The sequence below is a fragment of the Chanodichthys erythropterus genome, chromosome 10, assembly GCF_024489055.1.
Source record: "Chanodichthys erythropterus isolate Z2021 chromosome 10, ASM2448905v1, whole genome shotgun sequence".
Classification (NCBI taxonomy): domain Eukaryota; kingdom Metazoa; phylum Chordata; class Actinopteri; order Cypriniformes; family Xenocyprididae; genus Chanodichthys; species Chanodichthys erythropterus.
Window position 1 is genome coordinate 28,717,971 of NC_090230.1, and position 7,030 is coordinate 28,725,000.

Here is a 7,030-nt window from a genome sequence, read left to right on the forward strand (position 1 = left end):
TCATGTTGCCTAACGTGCGGTTAAATCTCTCGACAGCCCCATCACCCATTGGGTGGTAGGGTGTCGTATGGGATTTTTGGACACCAGCAAGCCGGAGCATTTCAGAAATAAGGCCGCTTTCAAAACTGGCTCCCTGATCAGAATGTACTCGCTCGGGAAACCCATAAATGCAAAAAAATTTGTCCCAGAGCTGCTTCGCAACTGCCTTTGCAGATTGATTAGGACAAAGGTAAGCCTGTGCCAGCTTAGTAAAATGGTCTGTCACGACTAATACATCCAGAGACTTATTGGGCGAGTCTTCAGCAGACCAAAAATCCACACAAACCATCTCAAGTGGTCTTGATGTTTTAACACTTTCGAGTGGAGCTCTTGCCTCAGGCTCTGGTGACTTGCTGACAACGCATCTTCTGCAGCATCTTACCTACTCTTTAACATCCCTTTCCATTCCTTGCCAGTAAAACCGACGTCTGGTCAGGTAGAGCGTTCTGTGTTGCCCCTGGTGCCCAGCTTCATCATGCACTCCCTTAAGCACTACATCTCGAAGAGTGGCAGGTACGATAAACTGAAAGATCTTCTTCCTTGTGATGACATCTTTAGAGACTCGATATAATAAACCCATTCTTACTGATAGTTTGTTCCAGTGACTTAGAAGCACTCTGTTCAGGTCAGGATCAGTGTGTTGTAAGTCCTTCAACTCTTGCCTAGACAGTACTGGATCATCTGACAAACGAGATGGAATTATTGACTCAAGCAGCTGTGGCAGCAAGTAAGCACATGGCTGAACTTGACTTTCCTGATCTCTACTGCTGTCCAGTATGGCAGAAATGTCCTCCTGAGAGATACCAGACTGCCTAGACAAATCAGTAGGGATGTCCCGATCACGTTTTTTTGCCCTTGAGTCCGAGTCATTTGATTTTGAGTATCTACCGATACCGAGTCCCGATCCGATACTTCTATAATACATAAAAAAGAATAAAGAAGAGCGAAAAAACAGATCCAGGATCCAGGAACAGTGCTTTCCCGGTTTTTCAGGTATCTTACAGTAGTTTTCACGTACAGAAAATGGATAAAGTAATCAAATATAAAATATCACTGCATATTATCTTTACTGTATAAAATAAATAAAGATTAATCATTATTGAAGTTACAAAAACTATTCAGTCAAGAGCAGTGAGTGATTTCTTTGTTATTTGTTGTTTGATTTAACATTAAAAACAGGCAGTAGGAATAGTTTTTTTCCCTATAAGACATGCATGATCCAGTACATATACTGTTACACATGCGCTGTCTTTCTCGACTAATATACGTTCACTTAAGACATAACCGACTATGTTTGCTAGGATACTCGCTAGGACGGGCATGTTGACATCATTTTTGTATGAATTTGTCTGCTGAAGCGCAAGACTTGAAAGAGAACTCAGTATTTGCGCGCTGATTGAAATAAGCGCATGCGCGCTTCGTATGAGCGCACACAAATCTTCTCACAGCGCGCGAGCTCTCTTTCGCGTCTTGTTCTTGAAGGTTTATATCAGCAAGGCTTAAATGAATTAGTTTAAACACAGATAGCAACGTGTGCTGTTCAGGTCTCACCTGCGCTCGTGCGCTATCAACACCCGATGATGACGGCGACTGGACATTGAGCATAGGCTACGGCACTCGCATTGAACAGTTTGAACAGTTTACAAAGAGTGACTGTTTTGTCCACGCTTTCTGATTATCGTTGTTGTAACGTTTTGCGCATCCATCGACTGAAACATACATTATCTGAACTCTGTCTGTCTGTTTTCCACGTTGCTATTTTAAACAAACCATATTAACCAGTAGCTGCGTCGCCATTCGAGATGGACCGCGGTGCAAGTGCGTACCGAACCATAAGTGGAGAACCGTTGCACCCCTAATACATATCCGAGTCCTGATCGAGAGGTAACGTCCGATTCCGATTGAGTCTGAAACCGGATCGGATCTGGACATCCCTACAAATCAGCATGATTCACTTCAATATCTGAACAGGGCTTGTCCTGAGCATGTGCCTCAAAAGGGTGACATGACCAGTGGAACATATCTTGGACATTCTCTGTGTTCACTATCTGAGACTCCTCCAAAAAAGCACCATAGGGCACTCTGGTAAGACGGTGGAACACACTGGGATGCACAAATGGCTCACGGCTGAGGGCATCTGCTACTACATTCTTAGGCCAAGGGATGTATTTGATGTCAAAATTATATGGAGCAATCTTTGCGACCCATCTTTGCTCGCAAGCATCCAACTTGGGTTTTGTAAGAATGTAGGTCAGTGGGTTGTTGTCCGTCCACACTGAGAACTGCTGACCCTTGAGCCAGTGACTAAATTTGTCACAAACTGCCCATTTGAGAGCAAAAAACTCCAGCCTATGTGCTGGGTATTTGGATTGGGCATAATTAAGAGACTTGCTAGCAAAGGCAATGGGGCGAGCAACCTCTCCAGCTGCCCCTACCTGAGATAGCACAGCACCAAGCCCATTACTGGAAGCGTCAACAGACGGCAAGAAGGGTTTACTAAAATCTGGATGTGCCAAAATTACTCTTTCGAGTAAAGCTTGTTTCAGAGCATTAAAGGCGTCTCTGCATTCCTGGGTCCAGTCTGAAGTTTTCTGAATGTTTTCTGCCTGCCGTCACACGTTTCTGTCCTTTGGTATGCCTTGGTTTCCTCATGCCTGATGTTAATGCAAATAGGGGTCTACCAATGCGAGAACAGCCCTCGATATACTGCCTGTAGAAAACCACCATGCCCAAAAACGACCTTATTTTCGTCTGTGATGGAATGTCAGAGCCATCTTCCATAAGATCCTGTTCTGTGATGTCAACAATAGCTCTGACCTTTTCAGGATCTGTAGCCACGCCGTCACAACTCACAATGTGGCCAAGGAACTTAACGGAAGATTTCATAAAATGGCACTTCTTTTGAGAGAGTTTCAAATTGTGAGCCTTAAGTCTCTGGAATACCATCTCTAGTCGTTCCAAAGCAAGCTGTTCATCAGGAGCGAAAACGAGGATGTGATCGAGATAACACAGCATGCTCATGAAGTTCTGATCGCCAAATATATCCATCATCATCCTCATGAATGTCACAGGGCTATTGCATAGGCCCTGCGGAAGCCTATTATATTCATATAGGCCGAATGGAGTAGTAAAAGCTGTGAATCTCCTGTCATCCTCATGTACTTCCACGTTATAATAGCCTGATGTTAAGTCCATTGTGGAAAAAAATGCGTTACCACCTAGAGCTGCATGCGCGTCCACTTGATGCGGAAGAGGATGTGCATCTTTGACGGTGCGCGCATTCAGCCAGCGGAAGTTTGTGCACAGCCTCAGGTCACCAATTCTTTTCCATACTAACACCAGAGGTGATGCATAATCACTCATTGACTTCCTGATTATGTCACGCTCCTCCATGTCATCTAAGGCCTCTCGCAGCTTTTCATAGTGTGACGGTGACAACCTTCTGTAAGGAAGCCTGAAAGGTTTAGAATCACTGAGGCAGATTCTATGAACAACACCTTTGGCTTTACCAAAGTCCAGTCCGTGACGCGGAAATATCGACTCAAACTTGATCAACAGTTCAGCTAACCTCGCTCTCCAGTAAGGTGTCAAAGAATTCGAGCTTATGTCAATATCCTGGAGTCCAAGGCTAGACAGCATTGAGCCAGCCAGCCCATGTGGTGTGCCGTGTTGTTCCTCAGTCCTACACTGCTTGTTACTGCAATTAGCCTGGCTTCCAGTCTCCACTACATTACACTGCAAATCTTTCATTTGTTGGAAAGACATTCAACATCAAAGTCTTCAAGAGCCATGCAGGTGTACACATCAGCCAGCTTGCAGTTGCATTTCAAACAGACAGGCTTGTTCGATGGGTTGATAACTTTAACTGGTATACTGCCATCCCTCCATAAGGACACAACTATCCTGCCAACCAACACATTTCTTGGTGCAGTGCACGCTGTGCTGGGCTCCACAACGATTGTGCTGCCTGCAGAGAGGATTTTGTCACTAACCAGCCTTCCCCACAATATATGTTCTTTCATGGGCTCTAGAGTGACAGCATGTTTAAGTTTTACTGTTCCTACTTTATTAGGCGGGTCAGTTCCTTTCCACGATTCAACATTGCACAAAAGCTGAATCAAAGCTCCTGAATCAGAATTTTTGCCCTGCGAGTCAGATATTCTGCCCCAGAAATCACTTGACATTTTCATGTCATGAATGAGATGTTTTATGACATTACTTCCTAAAATTAGGTCAGCATTTTGCCCATCAACAATTAAAGCAGGTACAGTGAAGGAGCAGTCAAACACCTTCATCTCAGCAGGCTTGTTTTCTGACCTCCACAGACAATTAGTGTGAGCAGCGTTGGAGAAACCTCATCCGAGGTGAGTACTTTTGCTTCTATACGTTTGGACTGGGCATTCGTACTCATAGTGCAGGCCATAGACCCACTGTCAAGCATGCCTCACAATGAAACAACATTGTGTATCCAAACATCGGTAAAGAACAGGTCATCATTTGTGTTAAGCCTCTGCACATTTTGGAAAATCACTTTTGTCTTGTCATCAACACTATTGCAAAACTCAGAATAAACAGACTCCAAATCAATATCTTCATTACACGGGGACATAATGCATGGCCCTCCACTAATCCCCTCCTCATGTGGGCCATCTAGTTTCCCAACTGAACAGAGTCAGGGTTGCTCTGTTGAACTTGTGGTTTGAGGGCAGTCCCAGCAGAACAAGCAGAAGCTCTGTGGCCAGAGGCATGACAGTTAAAGCACAAACGATTTATTCGGCAGTGTGAAAAAGTGTCATGACTTGCATCTCTGCATACTTCACATGCTACATTTTGTTTGGTTACTACACTCCTTACTTTTTGTTGAGGTCTGTTCACTCTCGGTGCGTGCTGACATGGACCCTAGTCCAAAACTCGTTCCAAAAGACTGATCATGCGACTCAAAGACTGATCCTGAGTACAGTGTTCAGTATCCTGAGATGGCGCCACTGCTGCATTCTTCTCCATACCACGGCCATGAGCAAATGAAATATCTGTTGACTGAACATGACATGCAGTGCCACTCACATGTACATTCGACTTGCGTTGTAGGAGCTTATTCTCCCTCTGATACTCATCCAGTCTAATCTGCACATCAGCTGCGGTCCATTCATCCAGTGGCTTACACTTGAATAGTAGAGCCAGCTCTGGATCTGGGCAGTTCCGAACGAACATCACAGTGACTTCTCGTAAAGGGTCATCAAGAGTTTTTCCTTGTCTTTTTAGTCCCTCCCCAGCGATATCAATAGCATTGTACAGCCTGATCCAGTAGTCAAATGGTTTCTCATTTTTCAAAGGCAATGTGGCATACAAATCTGCCAAATGCATGCACGAATACACAATATCACTGCAATGTTGCTTGAGCAGGTCAAAAATTGGATTTGGACCATCCCTGAGGTTAATCAATGGGTTACTTCTCAATCCAACTTTCACTACATCACGTGCTTTGCCCTTCAGCTTTGTCAGAACTTCGTCGGCTTGATCTTTCAAGGGTACTTCACGCTTTCTCAAGTATACTTTTATTGTCTCTACCCACTCGTCAACACAAATTTTCTCTTCTTCATCACCTCTGAAGTACGGGGGCTCATTAACATCTTGCTTAACAATTAAGCTGACTTTTTAAAAGGAGTAAAATAAAAATCTTCAGTGTAATTAAGTCCAATTATCAAAATATTTCAGTTCATTGAGCTTCGCTTTTTTATTTTTTATTTTTATATTTAACTGCTCAACAGTCTACTGAACCAAGGATTTTTCAGTCCATGTTTGCTATACACAAATAGCGAACCTCTCATCCACAGTCACGTTGCAGCTGTGCACTCGTTGGCCTATCACCCCGGCAACTCCTCCACTCGCGTGTAAAGGCCCTTTCACACGGGACGCGGTATGCGCTGTGCTGCGCTATGAAACCCATTTGTTTCAATGGTTTGTGCCGCGTGAGGACTGCGTCGACCAAAGCGCAGACGCAGCGGAGCGCAGCTTGCGCGCACGCCGCGGTCAAAGTTCAAAATAGTTCAACTTTTGCCGCTGCGCTCTGTGACGATTACCCGCGCGACCAATAGCAATGGGGCATCCAAACAATCGGAAAGCAAAATGGATGAATAGCTATTTACTGAGTTGTAATTTCCAGAGCTATACAATACAAGTTTGCTGGTCGTATAGTGACATCGGGAGAAAAGCTGTGTCATGGAGACATGACAGACACTGTCAAGAGCTGCTCTCTTTCTTCTTACAAGCAGGGCTATTGCTATTGCTCACTTCTTAGCACGGCCCGGGACATATACTTTACTGCTGACCGAAAGGTGGAACAACAATCAAATGACTACGTATAAAACTCCCGCTACATGTTTGGAAAACTCCACCTACTGTGCTCTGGCCAGCGCAGCGCAAATCACTTTCTATCTGAAGGGCTGCACTGAACCCAGCGGCGAGCGCAGCGCATACCGCGTCCTGTGTGAAAGGGCCTTAACCATAGACTGTAAAAAAAGATGGACGACGCGACGCCGCTTCCTTCCATTGTATTGAACTGAAGCCAAAATGGGCTGATGAATGGGCGCTGACACGTTACGCAATACGTCAAAAAAAAACAAGTTTGGAGCCTGGGCATGCGCAGAAGGAATCGCCAGTTGAGCCGGAGGTGGAGTCGCGATATCAAACTTCCGCCCAGACGACTGCGTCATCATTCTAGTATTTTAAATAGACTATAAAAATTATACACAATTTAAAAGTCTACCTATAAAATAATAGGCTATTCTGTTTCTAGAGCAATAATATTTTTGAAACAGCAAATTCAGTAGATAAAATCAATATAATATGCCACTAGAAACAACTCTAAATCGTCAGAAACGGTCCTGCCATTTTAAATCAAGTTCAACTAACGTTACAGGAGATCGATTGCTGTAATTAGAGTAAGCTATCATTAGTTTTGTCCTGCTAATTATTATTTTATACCCATAAA